Source organism: Psammomys obesus, unplaced genomic scaffold (assembly GCF_907164565.1).
Source record: "Psammomys obesus unplaced genomic scaffold, mPsaObe1.curated_primary_1811, whole genome shotgun sequence".
NCBI classification, from domain to species: domain Eukaryota; kingdom Metazoa; phylum Chordata; class Mammalia; order Rodentia; family Muridae; genus Psammomys; species Psammomys obesus.
In genome coordinates this window covers 17145471-17170845 of record NW_026592510.1, presented here as the reverse complement: position 1 = coordinate 17170845, position 25375 = coordinate 17145471, and positions in this window count along the sequence as shown.

The following is a 25375-nucleotide window of genomic DNA, read 5'->3' as shown; positions in this document are numbered from 1 at the left end:
TGAAAGGGGAGGAGGTCCTCCCCTATAGGGGACTTGGAAAGGGGCAGGGAGGAGACCAGGGAGGGAGTGTGGGGTTGGGGAGGGAATGAGGGAGCGGGATACAGCTGGGACACAGAGTTAACAAAATGTAACTAAAAAGAAAAATAAAATAAAAAAAAAAAAAAGAAAAAAAATCTCTAGATATAAAGGCTTTGAATAAAATAAGCCCAACACTTTGATACATAGGCCTCCATGATTCTACCTTAAGGCTACCCTAAAAAAATCTTTCAATATTTTGGTTTTCAAGTTTCATGTTTTTGTTGTTGTTGTTGTTTGTTTGTTTGTTTGTTTAAGGACACTTGTATTATCTTCAACTGATATCAAAGCAATGTTCTCTTCCCTCCCCTCCAGGATCACTGTCTTTTCTATCTATGTGACTATAAATTCTGTAATATAGAATATGTGTCACTAATTAAGTCACTTCAGGACACCAGTGCATTTCAATACAATAAGAAACATGTATCTTTATACTCCCTGACCTAGCAGAGTGGTGATGTCACATAGGAAGGAAACATTTATTTATTTGTTATTTCTTTCTTTCTTTCTTTCTTTCTTTCTTTCTTTCTTTCTTTCTTTCTTTCTTTCTTTCTTTCTTTCTTTCTTTCTTTGAGACAGGGTTTCTTTGTGTAACCTTGGCTGTCCTGGCTCCCTTTGTAGACCATGCTGGCCTCAAATTTATAGAAATCCTTCTGTTTCTGCCTCCCTGGGTGCTGGGATGAGAGGCATGCATCGCCATGCCAGGATGCAAATGTTTATTTTATGCTTTAAATAAATTTGAATTCCTTGTGTTCGGCCATCTCCAGTTTGGGAACAGCTCTTCAAGGGTCCAAGATTCTCTGTGTGCTCAAGGACTCAATGTAAATCCTTCATACAAGATTTGTAATTTACAGTGAAGGTTTTGATAATTCCCCTGGAAGGATGCTCTCCCTTGTTTTGAGCCTTGCAACACTTTCACCAGTGCTGTCTTGTTTGCAACTATCACATTCAATGATGTTTTGAACATACAGATATTTATAGATCTACTTAGTATGAAGAACATGCTAGGAGATTAATCTCTCTTCATCTTGCTTTAAATACCACAATGTTTTTCTAATAAAATATCATTGAAAACATTGAAATATTATCCCCCAAATGATTACCTTGACAACTTTATAAAGCAATGCTAAAATCAGAAGTTGTCTCATTTTCACTCTAGCGCCCAAATCTTCTTGACTTTAGGGTTACTATCTGAAGATTGCACATTGTGATCCTGACACCCAATGTACTTCCATTTTCCGTACAAAAATCCTTTCAGACTTCCAGTACCTTGTCATATTTATAACTGAATTTGAAGTTGTTCCTGGTGTCAGGCAATTTGCCTATTGTTCCACCACTAAGAAATCACTGTAATCTTATAAGTCCGATCCCAAAATGTATTGCTTTTTATCTCTTTATGACCACAGCAGTGCTCTGGTGTATGAATAAATGAATATATATTCAATTGGGAATGTTACTAGGTCTAATTATACTGAAGCCTATCGGTCTTTAAAAGTTGCTTTCCTTAACAGGAAAAGGCTGGAGGTCTTCAGAGTGAGAAAAGAAAACAGCAGACTAAGCCAGTGTTATAGTTAATGCAGACAGAAGACACCAAGCACATAAGCCAACATGCTCCTTGGTGCCTTATTTTCGCACATATGCCACAAAAAGACCTCCCTACTAGCAGCAGGCCTTCAAAACTGGGGAGAAGCTGCTCTTCTTTGGATGAACTCCTTTGAATAAACTTTGGATCAATTTTCTAAAATTTTTAGGCTACTCTATTTTTTTCTGTGCAACTGTTTAAATTTGAAGAATTTAGAAACAGGGGACACAGAAAGAAAGATATTAATGGTCCTTCAGGCTGAGTTTCACTTTTTCCATTCCAGTATCTCCAGTATCATCTTTGTTAGAGCATAGTCTGCATTTGGCTGGAAATCATTTTTTTTTTCTGAAAATAAAAAGAGCAGAAGACAACAGACTTGGGAGTATTTAAATATATCCCATATGGGAAGGGCCAACAGTTACCCACAAATTTAGGCTCAACTAAGTTGAATGCTATTTTAAGTTATTTCAGAAAGTAGAAATATCCTTTTCTTTTTTGGTTATAATCATCAAATTAGCCAAATAGAAGATATGTTAAGTAAACCTGAGATAAACTATCCATATTTATATAGATTCATATATGCATATGGATAGTTTATCTGTGTGTGTAACACACATATTATATTATATTATAGATAATATATATTATTATTATTTTCTGAATCTTTAATTATAATTGACCATTACAGAACTGTTTGCACATGAACACTTACAAGAAGATACAGAAACTGGTGACAAGGAAATGTGAAAATACTGTTAATTTCATATGCAAATTAGGATGACTAAGCAGGGTTCATCAACAGCTCACAGTTCAAAAACACACTAAAAAGAAATTAAATGCTTTAACGATAATATATAAAAATATTTATCTCCACCTCACTTTCACGCAACAGAATATAAAAGCAGACATCACCTTAATAGGGCTCCTCTTTCCCAATAATTGGTTTTAATGTCAGATTAAAGATCAACGCTCTGTCAGCCAGGTTTGGAGGCTGCATATTACACAGGAGCATGTTTTGAGCTCAAGTGTAAATCTCATATTGGGTTGAATGGTCATGTTTCCCTGATAGCCCTGGACTGCAAGTCAGATGCTTCACTTAGAAAAAGATTTATTCGAACGGTGGAGCAGTAGACATTGATAAATAAAGTTATCTTCCTAAAGGGGAATAATTGCTAGGAACCCAATTTTCCACATGCAGCATGGACCTAATTAGCCCATTCACTCCTGTGTTCAGAAAAGGTTCTTGATATATAGAAGCATTGAGCTCGGTTTTACGGTCTCTGAATGGCAACAGAACAGTACAATTTTAAGTAAGTACTGATGTGCAAGTTCTGCATTTCTGCTTTCTTCTAGGACTGTATTAGGTTTCATTCCTTTCCGTAACTTAGAGCTATAACAAGGGGTCAGACACACCTTGTCATAAACAGCACTTTGGTTTCACACCATTGCAGGACACTTTGTCCTCCGATATTGGATGTGTATTTTGTTAAAGCTTCGCTAGCCTAACTCCTTTACCTATCAATGTGTGACTGACTGGAGCAAGTTGTTTGTGACTTGTACGTACTTGTACCATATAAGCGCATACCACATATGTTCTTTGCAATACCTGTAAGGCTGCTCTCATGAAATAATTGCAAAACTTAAGGTTGTTAAGGTTAGAATGTCTTCCAATTGTGGGAGTCTTGGCAGTACGTTGTTGCTTTCATCCGTCAGACTACAGACTGACTGCAGGGTGGTTTCTGACCCACTTAGCTCCCTTGAATATCAAAATTTTGGAATTGTTTCTAAAATAAACTTTTAAATTATTCACAGGTTACAGTATATAAAATTGGTAACCATTTCTTAATCCATGAAGATACAAACTGGCAACCAGTAAGAACATTGCAGGTGTATAGATTATTAACAAAATGATGATGAAAACCACAAAAATATTTGAGACACACATATGTTCCATCATCTACTGATGTTTTATCAGAAGAAATTTATTTTTATGTAATTTTAAACCAACCTTAGTAACTGACTAGCAAATCTAGTTGAACCTTCAAATTTTCAAATTATATCTATAGGATTTTTAGTAGATGGTATTACTGACACTCATTACTGACCATATATTGAAAATTAAATTCAAGGCGAACTAGTAATCCTTGCTTACCCTACTTTTTTGTGAAATTATAATGCTTTAAACATAAAATTATTTAGAAAACTTGTTGGTGAGATCAAATCAGGAAAAAGCAAAAACTGAAACTTTACAAATAGACATGAAACTAATGTTTGCTGAATGCAGACAATGTTTTCAAAATTGTGCTAGAATTTCAGTGTGTCTCATCTCCACCACATTACATTTTATAATATATATATATAAATTATATATATATATAAATTTTTTCTTAAGCTTTAAGCAGGATAATTTACAAATTTAAAAAAAAAAACTAAGAAAATGGCAAATTTGAGCTTTGCCCCAAACCAATCTTTACCAAAATGCATTTTGCATATTAAAGAGAGTAAGACAATACAGAGTAAGTTAATATTTATTTAGTCCAACCAGATCAGTCACGTTTAGGAAGAGATAAGATTAATTCTCAGAAAATAAGATGCTTGAAATCCTGATTTAAATATCAATTTTTCATGAGTGGGTTTAATTAATTACTGCCTCCTGGCAAGATATAGGTTTGCTCTTCATTCACATATATGTTTTGCCTGTTTTTTTTTTTTTTTTTTTAATGTGCAAGAAGGAAGACTGGATGTCAATTTAGAACAAGGGAGAACTAGCTTTCTTATAAAATATAACTATGTGTTATCGCTTGATTCCATTGCCTGATTTGCCATGCATTAACGGGGTATGGAAAAAGTGGTGACTTACAAAATAAGAGATCCAGAGTGGTAGAAGACTTTGTGTACTGGCACATTTCTATAAACTAGAAGGCAGAAGCTGACCAGCTTTCTCCTAGGAGTTTTAAAGACACATACACTTCCAAGGGTGTCAAATCTTAAAAAAAGGAATAAGCATACAAAATGGAAAAGCAGATTTGAAAGCCATTCATCTGCAAAACGGTTCCTAACCAAAATACAAAATGAAGTCAACAGAAGTCAATAACTATATTAGTTAGTTAATTAAATAAACAGTAAAAACGGCATTGGTCTTGAACAGACATTCAAGAAAAGGCATGCAAATGGCCAGTAGATATGAGAACATTGTTCAGCATCTCTAATTATCATGGAAATGCAAATCAAAACAAGAATAGGGTTTAATGTCACAGAAGTTAGAATGGTTAACATTAAATCAAATGCTCAATCCTCATTCAGAAGGGCAAATGAGATAGACATCAGAAATTGGAAAAACAAAACAAAACAAAACAAAACAAAAAAACAAAACCAAGGAACAGAACAGGAGCTTACCACTGAGGGCCTTTGAAAACCTCTACTCATCAGGGTATCTAAGCAGATGCTGAAATTCATAGTCAAACTTTGGGCAGAGTGCAGGGAATCTTATGGAAGAAAGGAGAGATAGAAAGACTTAGAGGGGACAGGAGCTCCACAAGGAGAACAACAGAGCCAAAAAATATGGACACAGGGGTGTTTGCAGAGACCAATACTCCTACCAATGACCGTGCCTGGAAATGACCAAGAACCCCTGCTCAGATATAGCCCATGGCAGCTCAGTCTTCAAGTGAGTTCCCTAGCAAGGGGAGTATGGGCTGTCTCTGACATGAACTCAGTGGCTGGCTCTTTGATCACCTCCCCCTGGAGTGGCAGAGGTGCAGTGTTACCAGGCCACAGAGGAAGACAATGCAGTCAGTCTTGAGGAGACCTGATAGACCAAGGTCAGACAGTAGGGTAGGAGGACCTCCCCTATCAGGGGAGAAACATACGCTGAGAAGAGGGAGGGAGAGTGGGGCTTGGAGGAGACAAGGGAGGGGGCTACAGCTGGATACAAAGTGAATAAATTGTTATAGATAATAATAATAAAACCTTCAAACAGAAAAAAAATCAAATGGTAATAAGGATTGTTGAAGTTGGGGAAAGAAGGGCACACACACACTGGTGAGAGTCAAAATTCTTAGTCATTGTGCAAAACTATATAAAATTAAAAATAAATCTACCATAAGATCTAGCAATCTCAGTAGTGGCTATATATATGTCTAAAGAAATTAAAACTATAGGACAAAGAGACACACACTCCTTTGTGCAGCACAGCATAATTTATAACAGAATCAATTTAAGCATGGTTCCATGGATAATAAAACATTAAGTACATATACTGGCACATTATATACATAGTAATCTATTCAACTTTAACAAATAAGGGAATTCTATACTTTATAAGATGGATGAATCTGTTGAGCATTATGTTAAGTGAAATAAACCAAGCAGAGGAAGATGAATTCTGAATAATTTCACTATTAAAACTACAGTAAAAAGTCAAGCTCATACAAGTAGAACATTGAATGATAGTCTTGCAATACTGATAAGAAAAGAGAATAGGAAGAAGGTAGTAAAAGGACATAAGGTTTTAATTAAATAATAAGTCTATTATTCATGATAGTGATTGCAGTTAATTTCAACACACAGTATACATAAAATATCTAACTATATTTAAAGTGTTCTTGCTAAAACATCTGTAAGTTACTGCATAAGTAGCTTGACTTAGCTTTTATAGAGCATATATATTCATTTTGCACAAACATACAAGTAATAATAATATTTTATTTATGTATTTTAAAAGATAAAAGGAAAAATTGAAAATATCAGAGAAAAATATATGTCGTCACTATGATTTCCTTTTTGTTTTGAATTCATTACAATTAGCATAAACTATATAATCTGGCAGAAGAATTTTAGTTTAAAAATAAATAATAAAGCAACTATGAAGTAGATATAGCCACTTAGGTAAGCTGTAAAGATGCTGACTAAAATAACAGTGTAACCAACAATTCTTGGTGTTAAGAAAGATGTACAGAAAGGTGAGATAGAATTAAGAGGACAGTTTAAATTCAGGAATTTCCAGCAAAAGAAATGTGACAGAGAAATAGAAAAGTACTATTTCAAAGAAGAAAGGAAGAGAGGAACAAAGCATCATTGTCACCTAACATTAGCAGTAAAAATCCAAATATTTAAAGATGTTTAAAGATGTTTTCAAGGAAGTTAATGCACTGTTAGTTAGATGGACTTAAAATCTGATGACTTTTGAAATCACAGATGTCAATAAAACAAACAGAAAAGACATATGATAGATAAAATAATAAAACTGACGACTTTTGATTTTAAAAATAAGTTAGAATTTTCTCCAAAAATCTAAAGGAAAATATTGAATAACTAGGTAATTGAAAGGAAAAAAAATGTATGTCAGAAAATAATATCAGTACTCAGACAATCTGAGTAAACTATAGCTCACCATTTTAAAATATTTTATTTATAAAAGTTCATTTTTGTGACTCATAGATATAGAAATATGTCACCTATGTAAATATATATATATATATATATATATATATATATATATATATATATTTACTCAAGGAAAAAGTTAAAAGAAAAAACCTACAAATGAAAAAGTGTATGAAATATAAGGATTCAACTGTGAAGTAGAAATAACCACCTAAAGAATTATAAAGATAAGGGCAAAAATAACAGTGGAACCATCAATGTTGGTGTTAAAATATATAATAAATTAAGTTCTACAAGTATCAGGAGAATATATAAAATATAACAAGAAAACCACAAATAGAATGTTCTGAAAACTAATCACATATAATTAATTTGCCTCAGTGTCTGCACATTAGAAAGGTACAGGCCTTCCTACCTTTGCTATTATTGGTGCAGGGTGCTTTGAACTCATGATACTCTTTAAGCCTATTTGAATCTTCTACTTGAAATGAAAAGAAGATATATTCCTTCCAAATGACTAGCTTGAGGACAAAAAAGAACCCAAAGTTCTTAAATCAAAAAATAGAAAATATGGGAGAAAATGAAGCCAAAAAAGTTAAAAATATGAAATTGGATAGCTAGTAAAATAGGATGATAAAAATAAAGATAAGTGTATTCTTTGTAAGAATTCAAAATGAATTTTGTTCTTCTTTAGGACTAAGAATCTGAATTAAGTCACAAAGCGAGTCTTAACTAATTTCAGAAAATTAAATCAAACTAAAACTATTTAGATGTAAAAAACAAAAATATGAACACAGAACCAAGGAAACAAAGGCCGGACTGGAGATTTTAATGCCAGAGTAAACTTTCAAAGCAAAAGGGTTTTCGTGAAGACCACGTTTGGCATTTTGGTATTTGAAAGCACTTGTTTGAAAGGTATAGTTTTACCTGCAGGAATTTACATTAGTTGGAGAAGGAGAACACAGGGATGGACACTCTAATGAAAGTTTAAACACATTATCATCTTAAATCTCTGATAGAAATTTAAATATGCAATCTGTGTAATGTGTATCTTGGGCTATCGTGCTATAGATTGCGAACAAGTTAATATTTAATGATATATAGACATGGGAAGCGGTTGAAGAGAGGGAACAGGACTGGAGCCCACCATAGATGGCCTCTGAAAGATTCCACCCAGCGGGGGATAGAAGCAGATGCTGTAACTCACAGCCATACTATGGGCAGAGTTCAGGAAGTTTTATGGAAGATGGGGGCAAGGAAGGGAGTTGGGACTGGGAGAAAGAAGGACCTGGGGTGGACAGGAGCTCCATAAGGAGACCAACAAACCTAAGAAATATGGGCCCAGGAGGGTCTGCAGAGACTGATGCACCAACCAAGAACAATGCATGGAGAGGACCCAGACCCCTTGCTCAGAAGGAACCCGTAGGCAGCTCAGTCTCCACCATGATGACATAGTAAGGGGAGCAGGGACTCTCTGACAGGAACTCTGCTGCCTGCTCTTTACCCCTGGCAGAGCAACCTTGATAGGCCACAGAGGAAGAAGCTGCAGGAAGTCGTGATGGGACTTGATAGGCTAGGGTCAAATGATAGGGGTGGAGGGCTCCTCCTTTTTTTAACTAGGACAGGAAGATAGGAGGGAAAAGGTAGGGAGGGATGCACTGGAGGGGGCCTCAGCTGGGACATAAAGTGAACACATTGTAAAATAAAACAAAATAAAATAAAATTTAAAACTATTTCTAAAAGATCTTTATGATCTATTCCAATTTAAGTCATTCATCTATATAGTACACATAGAATGATTAATACAGTGGTATGAACTCAATGAATCAAATAGTGCTGTTTGCCCTGGGATGCTAAAAGCAATATTTTGCAGAGCAAACAATGAGTACACTTGTGACAGTGTGCAAGAAACCAACTCTAAAGGAACTTCCAAAATTGATACTCAGTTGGTCTATCTAACCATAATGTTCAGAGAAAGGTTAGTCCAGGGCTTCAAACAATGTAAGCGACTTCAGCTCTCACTTTTGAAAAAAAAAAGTTTTTAAAATTTATTATTTATTATAGTTTATTCACTTTGAATCCCAGCTGCATATCCCTCCCTCATCTCCCAGACCTACCCTCCCTCCCTATTCTACCCCATGCCCCTCCCTTAGTCCACTGATAGGGGGAACTCAGCTCCTACTTTTAATGAATTTTGCTTATGCTCTTCAGGATATATGTTATGATTTGTTTCCTTAACTTACGTAGTGTAGTTTCTGGTAAGTCCATGTTTCTATCTTCTTATAATCCAAAACAAAACAGAGACCAGCATTTCTGTCTGAAGCAGTTTCAGAAAATAGCTGTTTTAGAGAAAGTGTTATTTTAGCAAATAGATACAGGCATTATTTATTATGTGTATATGCAAACGTATGCACATATGCATACTTTCGCAATTGTACAATAACAAATGTGTTCTTTTATGTCTTTTCTTGCAAATAGACTATAAGTAGACAATTTAAAAGAAGAAATATATTCTATGCTTCTAGAAAACATCTGTAGTTGTAAAACAAAATATATTTAAATGTAAAGCATTCCACAACAAGATGAATTACCATGCTATTCACTTATATGTTTTACAATGAAATAAATAAAAAGCAAGGAGTGAAAATATATTTGTGTTGTACTATAACAATAAGTAGAAGATGATGAAGACATAGGTAAAACGCTATTAAGAGTTGGAAAATTTGGGCAACTATCATAGGTGTATCACTAAAGGCAAGAATGATTACTATGCCTGAGAGACTACTTTTGAACCCTTAAATAATTTAAAACTTGTGTATGTTTAAGTTTTAAATACCAGAATTAAAGTTGTTCTATTTTTCTTTTTGAGTTTGCAAATGACAAAGGTGTCAGGGGAGATTAGGCTGTGTGTGTGTGTGTCCATGTGTTTTTAGGATTTTGATGGAAAAGCATCTGGCATCAGCGAGGCTTGTCTCACTAACAGTCACCACACATGTTCCCAGTGTAAAAGTAAGGGCATTTGTCCTCTAAGTCACAACACCCCTAAAGAAATAAACACACTCAATTTCATCTACAAATTCAAAATCATATTCATTGATGCTATTTAATGTCAAAATTACACATAGAAATTCCTTTACTTGGATGTTGCTTTTCTTTCCATATTTCTACCAGATTATTTAAATGGAAGTAGCATACAAGCATGCTAGATGGCCTATGTTGAATTGGCCTCAAATATTTATTGATGACAAAACCAAGACAAATTTGCTTAATGTCTCTGCCTCCCAGGTTTTTCACCCTCAGCTCAGGAACAACACCTTAGAACTAATCCTGTGCTTGCCAGCCACTGTGGACCTGTTAATAAAGGCTTTGCACAAATGTGTCTGGGACTCCTCAAAATCTACAAAGGCTCCTTTGAAATATTACAAGATTCAGAGACTAGCAGAAGCAAACGCATATCATTACCCCTCCACCACTTTGGTCATCCCACTAAACTGCCTGGAGTAAAATGAATGCTTTCCTTCTCGATGCTCTGAAAATGGCTGAGGAAGGAGATCATTTCTGGGAATAGAAATATTTCCCAACTGGGATGAACTGACAAAGAGGATGAAAGTTCATCCTAGAAAAACAATCAGATGAGCCCTTTACCACCTAAGAAGCCCCCAAAGATTCCATAGGAAATGAAAGCCAAGATGACAGGAAGAACAATGCTGTTAATATGTTTCTGAGGTAAAGGCCGTATACATTTTCTAATGTGTGCAAAATGGATACTCTCTTGTAATGCCTAGCCCCCCAGTGGCATTCAATAAGTGTTTAATAATGGCAAGGATAATGTGATTATTTCCCCCCATGACTCTTCAGGAGACCTCTGAAGCGAGGGCAGTCCATAATCTCTTAAAGCCTTCAGGTGACTGTGTTAAGTAGGATTACCTGAGCTAAGGAGAGACCTGCCTGAGAGATAACAGGCAGGCGAGGTTACTGTTTGTGCCCGGGAATTTTGTTCCACTATTCTTAATTCATTGAGACCTCTTGTCACACAGTCACCTAGAGGGCAAAGCACTAGAGAAATAGCAGTAGCAATTAAGATCCGGTTTGCTGCCCTAGGCGTGTTTTGAGTTCATTGTTCAGCAGATGAGCTAGTTCAGGTTTTAGCTTTCAGCAGTTCATTTGATTGAACTTGGGACCAATAAAAGCAAGAGGCCAAATAAAGTCATGTGAACTACTTATGATTTGAAAATGCAACCTGAACCCGAGATCAGTAAACAACAATCCAGTAGGTAGCTGCTATTAGTTTTCTTTTTTATTCTCAGTAGTTTCGGCTCTGGAAGGTGCCTAAGGTATAATGTCTACTACCCTCTGTCACCTGGGCTGTTGGCTGAATTCCTTGTGAGAAGCTGGTGACACCTTTACATAGCAGTGGCTTCTCTGATCCATTTCAGCAATCTTGATAGACTGCTCTGAGGTCAAGCATCTCGCAACTTCAGTGTAACATCTCAAAGTAGAAATTCTTTTCCCAAATTAAGATTCCAAAGGGAGACTTCACTTAAAACCTTGGTGGAAAAGATTGTGTGGAAAAGAAGAGATTTATAAGAGAAAATTACGTATTTCTAATGCCGTGCAATTAGATAGGTAAGATCGGGAGAGTAAGGTTTTCTCCTAGATGTGCCTTTTAGTATAATTAGTGACTTATTCTTGGGCTCTTACACTAACATGGACTTAACTAAGGGCCATTTTTTATTTTAAACACAGAGACAGCTGTGGTAGTGAGCTCCCAGAAATGGTGCCAGTGACGTCCACCTCTTTCATCTATATTCATCTCCCTCAACGAAGTAGGCTTCAAGGAAACACTAAAAATTACTGTGACTTTTGAAGTTACACAATAAGAAAACACTGAGAGTTCTATCTTGTATTCTCTCGAATACACACTGACGTGTTTGCTGCATGAGGCTGATCCTCAAACAGCACATGAAAACGTTCATGTAACTAGGGGTGGGGTTACCTGGATAATGGGAATATGAGCGAGGCAATTTGGAGTGAATCCTCCAGGCCCTGTCAAGATTTCACATCGCTGCAGTGACAGCTCCCATCTTAACTGCAGGTTCATACAAGACCACCACCTAAACCAATGTGAAGTTCTTGCTGTAAATGTGACTAGACATTTATTGTTTTATAAATTAATTAATTAATCTATTTATTCGTGTCATTTATTCTTTTAATCAACTAATTTCTGGATTACAACAGAATAGTTTATAAATGCAATCGTTAATAAGAACTAGGTCATTTTACACTGAGAATAATTGCAATTGTTGTTCCTTTGAAGATGCCTTTGCATATTCAAGCCTCTAAGTCTTATTTTTTAATATGCTTTGTACATTTCTGAAATATCTCTTTCTTCATGCTGTTCCCTCCTCCTGCAATGCTCTGGCATCTTTGACACCTGTCAAAATTCCACCTATCATTCTGAGTGTGCTAAAGTTCCAAGTTCTTTTTACATGAAACCATCTGCTCCAGTCAGAGGCAAGCACTTCTTCAGATCTTTTATAACATTTCATTTTAATATTTTTTATAATGTCTCTCACACAGTAACATTTCCTTTCAGTCTGTCTAAACAGCTTAAATTTATTTATTGGTTTGGAGCTACAATAGACTGTAATGATTTTCATCATTATAATGCCATTTGTTTGTGTCTTAGAACAGTGATACTAAACAATATTGAAATACCTCTACATCTTATTGGGCTTCATAGAGCATGGTTCCATAATACCGGAACCACTATTATACCAGAGAAGTAGATTCTGGAATGTGATGAAAACATAACAAAGTTTTAATATCTCAAAATACAAGAACTTTCATTTAAAAAATCACGATAGAACCAAGCAGGCATCAGCTGTCTTGAAGCTGTACTGGTATGGCTGCAGAAAAATACCTGACACTGTGCTGTCATAATATAAGTACTTAAGACTATCATACCGTGCTATACCATTTTCCTTTCATGTAGCATCTAGTAATAATGTTCAACACACGTCAACCAGAAGCTCCTCATATTATCCTAATCCCTTCAAACATGTTATACACTGTCACTTCTCAATGTGAAGAAATCAAAACATAAGAAAGTAGGGAACATTGCCTAAATTTTCCAAGTTACTAAGTAGCTTCCTGGGTTGGTAATCATTGTTCTTAGCCTGAAAGCAAGAATTTCTCCCAAGATTTAACTTGAAATTTGTGAATATTGGAAAGACACAAGAAATGTGATTTACTGGGAAAGGCTTGTATTTATTAATTTACATATTCCCATTAAGTAGAATCTACAAAGAAGACAAGGCTATACAGTCCTTACACATTTCACAAGAACTCACAGTAAAAGAAGCATAGTGGAAAAGGGAAGTATCCAACCACTCAAGCATCTGCTTTACCTAAAAAGTATGAAAGCCACCCTCTGTGCCATTGGTGGAACTCATCAGCATGAACTCCAGTGCATTAGGACCTCTAGTGAAGGCAGCCTATGATGCAGTTGGTCCGAAGGACCATGTATAAAGTAGCAATGATGTTCTGCCATATGGACTATTACAAAGAGACAGAGTACTTAGTTAATATTCTGAAAAAAAAAATCTTTGAAATAGCATGAGGATCTTTCAATAAAGTAAGTCTTCCAATTTTCATACAGTCAACAGACATAGTTAGGATGGGACAAGGGTACTTTTAAGTGACAAATTCTCAAATTATTAAAAGCCTAGAAATACCAAAGATCCCCCCCCCATGGTATATCCTCTACAGGTTTGTGTAACTAAGACAGCTGTTATTAATGTATCATTTAGTACTACTTTCCTATGTAATTTCCAATAACCTCCATAAAAAAGAAAACTACACAAAAAGCTATTAAATGCTTCTCCTAGAAGCAATAATGGGCACTTCCACAAAATTCCAAAACCAAAACAAGATCTAGGCAACCATCCTGAAGCCTTTATGAAACAGGGAAGTGTCAAATGCCTTGAAAATACATATCTGTAGTTATGGCCACCAAGGCACTTCACTGTCCTATCACAACTTCTTCTTTTGTAGACTAGGCTTTGAGAGGAAACGTCTCTGTAACTGATTCTAACTCACAGGGTTAAGCTCTGGGCAATTTTGGTTTTAACTTATTTTTTAATGTGGAGAGAAAAAAACATTGTTTAGTTAATTAAAAAAATTAACTAACTTCTCTTTGATCACCTCCCCCTGACGGGGGTACAGCCTTACCAGGACACAGAAGAAGACAATGCAGCCTCTCCTGATGAGACCTGAGAGGCTAGGATCAGAGGGAAGGGGAGGAGGACCTCCCTTTTCAGTGGACTGGGAGAAGGACACAGGTGGGGAAGAGGGAGGGTGGTGTTGGGAGGGGAGGAGGGAGGGAACTACAGGGGGGATACAAAGTGAAAAACTGTAATTAATAAAAATAAAAATAATTAATAAAAATTTTTACTTTAATCTACCTTTAAATGGTTTCTTGTTTACACCTGAATTTTGGTTAGAGATTGCACATACTTAAACTATTACTGTGCAGTTTATTTTACAGTATTCTGTGTACTTTGATCAGTGAATTAACTGATGAAATTCAGACAACAAAAGACTTTCTAAAGTGTAGAATGATACAGAAAATCTTATAGTCACTTCTATATGTCCCATTTAAAAAAAGTTTCCTTTGATTTAAAATAATTGTGTTCTCATACAATATATCCTTATTTCAGTTTCCCCTCCTCCTTCTCTCAGTTCTACTCTACTTCTTCTTCCATCTTATTACACTCCCTTTCTGTCTCTCACTAGAAAAAAAAATCGTCTTCTAAGAGATAACACCCAAACATAATAACATAAAATGTAACAAAATAAAAGCCAAAAGCCATCATATTGAAGTTGAACAAGGCAAACCAACAACCAGCAGAAGGAAAAGAGCCCAAGAGGATGCAGAAGAGTGGGAGACCCTTTCATTCATGTACTCAGGGATCTCATAAAAACACTAAGCTGAAAGCCATAACACACATGCACAGGACCCAGTACAGACCCTGCAGGCATTACGCACGCTGCCTCAGTCTCTGTGAGCTCCTATGAGTCACGCTCAGTTGATTCAGAGGGAATGGTTCTCCTGGCGTCCTTTATAACCTCTAGGTCTTACACTCTTTCTGCCTCCTTTTCCTTGGGGTTGTATGCCTTTTTTCATATACCCTTTAACCCCCCCCATTTCTGTTTTATATGCTAAATATTCAATACCTGACATAAAGCATTTAAATCCTTAAAAAGCTCATTAAGATCATTAATTACCTATTTTTCTATGAGCTGACCCACAAGCATGGGAGAACTTTTCATCTTCTAAAATCCTCAATTTCTTTTTTCAAAGACTTGAAGTTCTTGTCATATCAGTCTTTCACTTGTTTGGTTAGTTACCCCAATATATTTTATATTATTATTATTTTTTTTTGCTATTGAAGAATGTTGTTTCCATGATTTCTTTCTCATCTCTTTTATTATTTGTCTACAGGATAACTGCTGATTCTTTGAGTTAATCTTTTATTTTATTTTATTTTATTTTATTTTATTTTATTTTATTTTATTTTATTTTATTTTATTTTTTTGGTCTATCTATTTAAAGTTTATTTTTTTTTAATTTTATTTTTCTTTTTAGTTACATTTTGTTAACTCTGTGTCCCAGCTGTATCCCGCTCCCTCATTCCCTCGCCAAACCCACACTCCCTCCCTGGTCTCCTCCCTGCCCCTTTCCAAGTCCACTACACTTTATTCACTTTGTATCCCCCCATAAGTCCCTCCCTCCTCCCCTCCTGATCGCACCCTCCCTCCCCCTTCTTCACACATGGCCCTCCTCAAGTCCACTGATAGGGGAGGTCCTCTTCTCCTTCCTTCTTATGTTACTCTATCAGATCACATCAGGAGTGGCTGCATTGTCATCTTCTGTGGTCTGGTAAGGCTGCTCCCCCATCAGGGGGAGGTGATTAAAGAGCAGGCCAATCAGATTATGTCAGAGGCAGTCCCTTTTCCCATTACTATGGAACCCACTTGGACACTAAATTGCCATGGGCTACATCTGTGCAGGGGTTCTAGGTTATCTCCATGCCTGGTACTTGGTTGGAGTATGAGTCTCTGGGAAGACCCCTGTGTTCAAATTTCTGGTTCTGTTGCTCTCCTTGTGGAGTTCCTGTCCTCTCCAGATCTTATTATTATCCACTTCTTACATAAGATTCCATGCACACTGCCCAACAATTGGCCTCAGCGTCTGCTTTGATAGTCTGCAGGGCAGAGCCTTTCAGAGGCCCTATGTGCCAGGTTCCTAGCTTGTTTCCTGTTTTCCTCTTCTTCTGATGTCCTTCCTCTTTGCCTTTCAGGATGGGGATTGAGCGTTTTAGTCAGGGTCCTCCCTCTTGATTAGTTTCTTTAGATGTACAGATTTTAGTAGGTTTATCCTATATTACATGTCTATATGAGTGAGTATATACCGTGTGTGTCTTTCTCCTTCTGGGACAGCTAACTCAGGATGATCCTTTCCCCGTTCCACCATTTACCTGCAAATTTCATGATTTCTTTATTTTTCATTGCTGAGTAATATGTAGATGTACCACAATTTCTGTATCCTTTCTTCAATTGATGGGCATCTGGGTTGTTTCCAGCTTCTGTCTATTACAAATAAAGCTGCTACAAACATGGTTGAGCAAATGTACTTATTGTGTACTTGGGCCTCTTTTGGATATATGCCTAGGAGTGGTATGGCTGGATCTTGAGGAAGGCCTATTCCTAGTTGTCTGAGAAAGTGCCAAATTGCTTTCCAGAGTGGTTGTACCAGTTTACATTCCCACCAGCAGTGGAGGAGGGTTCCCCTTTCTCCACAACCTCTCCAGCATGTGTTGTCAGTTGAGTTTTTCATCTTGGCCATTCTGATGGATGTAAGGTGAACTCTCAGGGTCTTTTTGATTTGCATTCCCCTAATGGCTAAGTGAGTTAATCTTGTATCCAGCTACTTCACTGAAGGTGTTTATCAGCTGTAGGATTTCCCTGGTAGTATTTTGGGAGGTGCTATGTATACTCTGATCTCATCTGCAAATAAAGATACTTTGTTTATCTTTAAATTAGAATAAATAATAAAAATATCATTTCTTTTCAGTGTGTATCCCCTGGGTCTCCTTTAGTTGTGTTATTGTTCTAGCTAGAACTTTTAAGTAATTTATTGAATAGATAGGGTGAGAATATACAACTTTGTTTTGTACGTGAGTTTAGTGGAGTGGCTTTGAGCTTCTCTACATTTAATTTGATGTTGGCTGTACATGTGCAGAAAATTGACTTTATTGTGTTTAAGTATGCTCCTTATATTGCTGATTTCTCCACTACTTTTCTGATGAAAGGGTGATGGACTTTTTCAAAGGCTTTTCAGCATCTAAAAAGCTGATCTTGTAGGGTTTTTCCTTTTCTTTCTGATTTTTTTTTTCATGGTGGATTGCATTGACAGATTTTCATATTTTGAGCCATCACTGCATTAGTGGGAGGAAGCCTTTTTGATCATGGTAGATGATGTTTTTGATGTGTTCTTGGATTTGGTTTGTGAATATTTTATTGAGTATTTTTGCATCAATATCACTGAGGGAAATTGTTATGTGATTCTCTTTCTTTGTTGAAACTTCGTGAGGTTTGAGTATCAGGGTGACAGTGGCCTCATAAAATTCATTTGGCAATGGTCCTTCTGTTTCTATGTTGCAGAATAACTTGATCAGTGTGGAATATTAGGTCTTCTTTAAAACTCTGGTAGAATTCTGCACTAAAACTCTTGGCCCTGGCTTTTATTGGTTGGGAGACTTTTAATGAGTGCTTCTATTTCTTTGGGGGTTATATGTCTATTTAAATTGTTCATGGGACCTTGATTTAACTTTCGTAAGTGGTATTTACAAAGAAAAGTGTCCTTTATTGGCACAGCTGTTAAAGTCTAATCTCATATCCTAACTTTTTGGTGGATTTTTTAAATGGATTTCTTGAAGTTATCACTTTTTGTTAGTGTGGATGAACTTTGTATTTTTATATGACTTGAGCTAACAGTGCAGTTTTCCATTAATGGCCTCTCCAAACACAAGTCTTTATTTAGTAGTGTTGTTTTTGTTTTTTCTTATTTATTAATGTCATGCATACAAATTAAATGCTTCATTGCTCTAGATACTTATTTTTTAAGGAATAAATAGGCCTGGTATGTTTAAAAAAGACTTAATCATTTTCTGTCTTTATTGTTTTATGAAAACTTATTCTACCATAGTATGTGTGGAAATATATGTCTTGGTTACCAAAATTCCCTCCTAGTGTTTAAGGAAAGATTTAAAAAGATGCATAATCATGAAATGTCTTAACATTGTACTAAAAATAATTATATTTACGGAGAAGTATATCGTTCAAGATCATGTACAGGGAGACTTCTTGACAATTATTTCTTGAACCCAGAATGAGTTTGTTGTGTGATGGGCCATACCTCTTCATGTGTGTGAATGAGTGATATATAAGTGTTTGTGTATGTGTGGTGTATGTGTATATGTGTATGTTTGCAGACATGTACAGTCCTGGATGTCAAGAGACCAGAGGAGCAGTGCACATTCTTCTCTATTATTTATTTGAGAAACGGTTTTTCCTTTAAGAGGAAGCTCTGTTTTTTTGTTTTGTTTTGTTTTGTTTTGGTGTTTGTGTATGTGTTTGTATGCAGCTAAGAGAGAAGTAATCATGCCGTATTCATAGCTGGAGCGGCAGATGTGTGTATAGATCATGCCAATTTCATTTTATGGGTATTGGAATCTAAAGCCCAGTCCTCATACTTACATAGCAAGCACTCTTAATGTATGAGTCATTTGGAGTCTCTCCAGACTCCAAATCTTCCTATATTTGCTGTACTACATTGAACAAAACCACTTGGAAAATGAAAATAACATAATATGTGATTCTCATAAAATATAAAAACAAAATAATCTATATAGTTTAATTTTCAAGTGAAATTTGAGCTCATTATGGCTCCAAGAAATCAAGAAGACAATTTTTTTTAATGATATCACGGGATGGACCTCATTGTTACTACCTACCTGAATGAAAGTAAGTTGATTTCTAAAATAAAGATTTTTAAATATCTTCCTTTACTTCTCTAAGCAATATATTAAATTCAAAATGTATTATGCAAACAGCTGCTATATCCTCAAGCTGTGTTATTGATTCTTGGTCCCAGAGAAGTACCTCCTTCTCAGCTTTTGAACAACCAGGCCATTCCTCCCTCTGCAAGCTGCTTTCACATCTTGATGATAAGAGAAACATAAGCACACACAAACCTGTATGAGAAGACTTTATTTTGTGTATTTATTTTGAGACAATACTCAATCTTGTTGTGCTATTTAAATAACATGAATGTAAATGTCATTTTTATTGTTTGTTAACTGATAAGAACAATAAATATTACTATGTTCACATTATAATATTTGAAATGATCATTTTCTTATTAAAGCATTGTGAATGAATTACACTTACAAAATAGAATAGTGAGATATACATTCATTTCTTATAGATTGTAAACGCCTAAATCATATGCAGTAATAGGGAGCCAAAACAACAAGTTAAATTCCACTAATGGACATTAATGGCAAAGTATTATGAGTTACAGTTACTAATTTTATAATATTGTGGCTTTCGAACAGATTTTTTAAAGGATATTTTCAACACCCTGGTGTAAAGCTTCTGTGGGGTTATTTGACAGATGTCGTCTGAGTTCCTTCAAAGCAAGAGATGAAAGTACAGTTCTCCAAACAAGAAAGTGTGAGCAGAATGGCTTTTGGGCATGTGGGTGGGGAGGCTGGCACATCCTCAGTTCAATTAAATGCAAGTTCGAATTGTGAATTTGCACAGAGCTGAAAAAAGACAGCCATGTGGAAATTTGTTTTGTTTTCATTCTTAAAGTGAATTCTGTTCTGCCCCTGATAGGCTCACATGGTGTTCAGTGCTGCTGGTGCAGACTCCTTAAATGTGAGAGGGTTCTAACACAGGCTGCTAGAAACCTGTTTGCTTCCCAGCAGCCGAGGCATAATGGAGCCTATGCCTAACTTGCTTCCACTGTGATTGTCTGGCTGACATTCTACATCCTAACAAGTTTCCTCAAGATTCATGAGAATGAAACACAAGTGTCTTTGGCTGATTTGGAGGCTACTAGAGATAAAATCTTCCAACACAAAGAACAGTCCTACTGATTACAACTAAAAGTCTTGGCACAGTTCTCAGGGGAAGACTCAGGATGTTCTCAAAGTTGGACAGAAGGCAGTAGACTGGCTGGAAATATGGCTTTGTGACTATTATCTTGTGGAATAATAATGAGACACATTCACTTTTCAGAAATGTCAATGAACATAGAAAAAATGCAAATGAATGAACAGAAATTAAAATAAAAAATCGGCTCTCTCTTCACAAAATAATAAAGGCAGAATGGTCTTAAAGGATAGAATCATCTATTGAAGAATAATGTTAAGGTATTCAGGGAAGGTGGTAGACTAGAGGCAGGGAAGGGGCATCAGAATGAAAAAAAAATAAAAGAGGACATTATTCCAAGGAGAAAACTGGAGAAGATGCTTCAGCAATTAATAAAGTGAAGAGACATTTGCAGGAAATAGGACTCATGACACTAATAACCCAGCCCAGCACTCTTGGAGGCCTCTCAGAAGCTGCACTGAATGAGCAAGGCTAGAAGAAAGCAGACTGTTGAACACTCTGGACAAGCTCATAACCATTACAAACCTCAAATCCAGTTGCAAATTTTGGTGAAATACTGATTTTTCCAGGGGACTGCCACATGTAAGATAGGGTCAGTTGTCCCACTATGGTCCTTCCATTATGGAAAGCAGAGAGACAGTAGGGAGCAGGCTGGGCAAGAGGATTAAGAGCTGTCACCCTGACCTGAGTACCAGAGAATCAAATTTGTCTGTTAATCTGATAGTCAGATAGTTCTGAGCCTGGAGTCAACAGGTGGATCAATTTCTAGAGTCACATCTCTGTAATGCCTTGCTGTACAGCTAGAGAAGTTTGAGGTTCCAACAATGTGCATGATCTCTTAGTGAACTTGCAAAATACAAAAGAATAAGTTTTGTGCCTGTATGGTTTCAGTGCCAAGATTGCCTCCCCTACTCACACTGCAACTAGGAGACAACCAACAGCTAAAACAGCCATGTAAGACAAGACAACTTGGAAGTCTCTAGCAGATGGGAGAATAGGATCAAGCCAAAGAATACAAAAGGCAATAGTGAGCAAAGAGGATTTCAATACATAGAAGAGGCAAAAATCGCTGCAACGTAAGTGTGAAAATAAGACCATTTTTTCTAGCACAGAGGATCAGCAATAGAATGTCGAGAAGAACAATGAGTATAGTTCAACGACCCTACACCCTTCCGTAGGTATGAGTGCCCAATTTACCAGAACCCAAAAAGAAGCTACTGTAGCACGCTACCATTTTTTTATGTGACTCCTTTTCTTATTTTTCTGTTTGCTTTCCCATATATATAGCAGGAATGGCTCTATAGTGTATTCTTATGTTTTATTAGAATTATTTATTACATATAAATATGGGTTTGATTATGACTTTTGCATACATGTACATATTTTGACCACATTTATCATGTCACACTCTATGCCGCTCCCCATTCATCATCTTCTTTTCCTCTTTGCAACTCCTCTCTACTTTCACAATGTGCATGTGTTTGTGTGTTGTGTGTCTGCGTGTGAGCAATTTATTATTAAGTTTTATTTGACGATTATTCATAATTATTTCCATAGTAGCTGCACCAATTTGCATTCCCACCAATACTAAATGAGGGTTTCCCTTTCACTATGACCTCACCAGCATATGTTCTCAGCTGTTTTGTTTATTTTAATTATTCTAACTTGAGTAAGATGAAATCTCAAAGTTGCTTTAATTTGAATTTCTTTGATTATTAAGGATGGTGAAGACTTGTTGAAGCATTTCCTAGGCTTATTTCCTCCTTCCTTCCTTCCTTCCTTCCTTCCTTCCTTCCTTCCTTCCTTCCTTCCTTCCTTTCTTTCCTTCTTTCCTTCCTTCCTTCTTTCCTCTTTATTATAATTTATTCACTCCGTATCCCTGTTGTAGCCTTCTCCCTCATCAACTCCCAGTCCCACCCTCCCTTCCTCTCCTCCTCCTATGCTCCTCCCTTAGTCCACTGATAGGGGAGGTCCTCCTCCCCTACTATCTGACCAGAGCCTATCAGGTCTCATGAGGACTGGCTACATTGTCTTCCTTTGTACAAGGCTGCAACTCCCAGGAGGAGGTGATCAAAGAGTCAGCCACTGAGTCCATATCGGAGACAGTCCCTGCTCCCCTTACTAGGGCCCAACTTAGAGGCTGAATAGTCTATGGATTTCATCTCAGTAGGGGGTCTAGATCATTTACATGCATCCTTGGTTGAAGCATTGGTCTCTACAGGCCCCCCTGGGCCCAGAGATTTTGCCTCTTTTGGTCTCCTTGTAAAGTTCCTGTCCCCTTCAGGTCTGTCTATCTTCCTCTTCTTCCATAAAATTCTCCACACTCTCCCCAAAGTTTGGCTATGATACTCAGCATCTATCAAAGTTATCTTCCCAAATAACAGGGAAAGAAGAACACTTCATGATAAGCACAGGCTAAGACTATTATCCATGACTGTGATACTGGTGTTACCTGTTGATGTAGACTCTTATGGGAATACTATGCACAGGGAAGGAAGAGTCTCATTCATGAGAGAGCAGCAAGGAGCAGATTTATTGAGAGAGATGAATAAATAAAAATGAGCTATGATGGACTCCATAATGTCTAATCTAGTAAACCAGAAAATCCCTGATACTAGTAAGGAAGAAAGAGAATGAATGATTATCCAAGTAACAAGAAAAACAACCAACAAAGTTTTAGGAATTACTGAATGTCTTTCAATAATTCCTTTAACTGTAAGAGTTTCAAATCAATAGTGAAGAAATATAAAATGACTAACCATATTTAAAACAATAATTCTATCTTTTTATTGTTTCCAAGAAGCAAATCTTACTATTCAAGAGAGTCACAGACTGAATCTGATGATGTCAAACAATCTGTCATACATACGGAAACTGAAAGCAAGCTGGTATAACTACTGTGGTATCTGATAAAAGAGACCTTAAAACAAATTTAATATGAAGTTTAAAGAGTGGTTTGAGGAAGTGCCAGACCAAAGTGTTTGTACATATTTACACTCCCTACAGCAATGCAGGAAGGTTCTCCTTTTTCCACACCCTTGCCAGCATGTACTGTCACTTGAGATTTTTATTTTAGCCATTCTGACTGGTGTGAGATGGAATCTCAGGGTCATTTTAATTTGCATTTCCCTGATGACTAAGGAGGTTGAGCATTTCTTTTTTCTTTTTTTTTTTTTCCCAGAAACATACTGGTTGCTTTATTTCCTTTTCATTTCTCTTCTTTCTCCATCTCCTTTAAGTAACCAAGGCATCTGTGCACAATCAAAATTGAATATTATCCCTTATTTTATCTGGAAAAATATGACACTAAACATAGAAGACTAGTTGTGTCCTCTGTTGTAGGCTCCTGTTCTGTTACTTATTTTCTCCTATTTCCGATGTCCATCCCATTTGCCATTCTAAGTGAAGATTGATCATCTTACCCCGGATTCTCTTTATTTTTTATCTTCTTTAGGTGTACACATTTTAGTCTGTTTATCCTATCTTATAGATCTAGTACCCACTTATAAGTGAGTATATACCATATGTGTTTTTCTGCTTCCGGGATACCTTGTTTTCCAAGTGCTTCTTAGCCATAAGAAATTCCTCTGTTGAGAATTCTCTATAAGATCTGTAGAGAAAAGAAAAAGAAAACGAAAAGAAGGTAGAGGTATGCCTGTGATAAGCTGGAGACCTAACTAAGGTAGGTTCCTGGGAGAATATGAGGGGGACTCAAGCAAAAAGTTTAGTAACACAGGCCATAGAGACTGAAGAGGAAACCCTCTAACTAGACTAGTCTCTCAGGAGAAGGAGGAGAACAATTAGTCCTGCTGTGACTTGAGCTTTCAGGGTTGATTGATAACCCTTGTGGGATTTGGCTTCTTCTGAGACAAAAAGGGGATTATGAGCTCATGAGAATGGGACTGGGAAGAAGAGGCAGGGAGAGAGAAGGAGCTGTTACCAGGCTGTAAAGAGATTAAATAAATAAATAAATAAACAAACAAATAAATGGAAAATTATAAGAAGCACAAAACAAAACAAAAAAGAAAGGAGTTGGCACAAGAACATGAGAAAAAAAGAGAAGGGAAAGAAAAATAACAATTTATTGAGGATAACCAATTACCACAATGAGGTTAAAATGGAATTCTTGAAGTAGAATAGCATTCCACTGGCCAATGTGTGTGGGATTCTTTTGTTAGAAGTATGGAGAAGTTTCTGTTGTCTGATGGTCACTAGAGAAGATATTGTTGCATTTTAACAGCCAGATGATTTGGGAAGAGGGAAAGGAGAACAGCTAAGACTGAGGGAAAGCGCCAGATTGATTTCCAAAGTGGTTGTACAAGTTCACATTCCCACAAACAGTGGAGGAGGGTTCCCCTTTCTCCACAACCTCTCCAGCACGTGTTGTCCCTTGAGTTTTTGATCTTAGCCATTCTGATGGGTGTAAGGTGAAATCTCAGGGTCATTTTGATTTGCATCTCCCTGATGGCTAAGCACATTGAACATTTCTTCATGTTTCTCTGCCATTCCATAGTTTTCTACAGATAATTCTCTGTTTAGCTCCATACCCCATTTTTTAATTGGATTGCTTGATTTGTTGCCTTTTAACTTCTTTAGTTCTTTATATATTCTGGATATTAGCCTTCTGTCAGATATAGGGTTGTTGAAGATCTTTTCCCAGTCTGGAGGCTGTCATTTTGTTCTGACAACAGTGTCCTTTGTTTTACAGAAGCTTTTTAGTTTCATGAGGTCCCATTTATTGATTGTTGATCTCAGAGCCTGTGCTGTTGGTGTTCTGTTCAGGAAGTTGTCTCCTATGCCAATGAGTTCGAGGCTCTTTGCCAGGCCTCTGAAAGACTCTACCTAGCAGTGTATCGAAGCAGACACTGAGACTCATAACCAAACCTTGGACAGAGTTTAGGGAATCATATGAAAGAAGGGGTAGTTAGTAAGACCTGGAGAGGACAGGAGAGACACAAGGACCAAATATATCTGGGCATAGAGGTCTTTCCTGAGAATGATTCTCCAACCAAGGACCATGCATGGATAAAACCTAGAATCCCTGCTCAGACATAGCCCATGGCAGGTCAGCATCCAAGTGATCTTTCC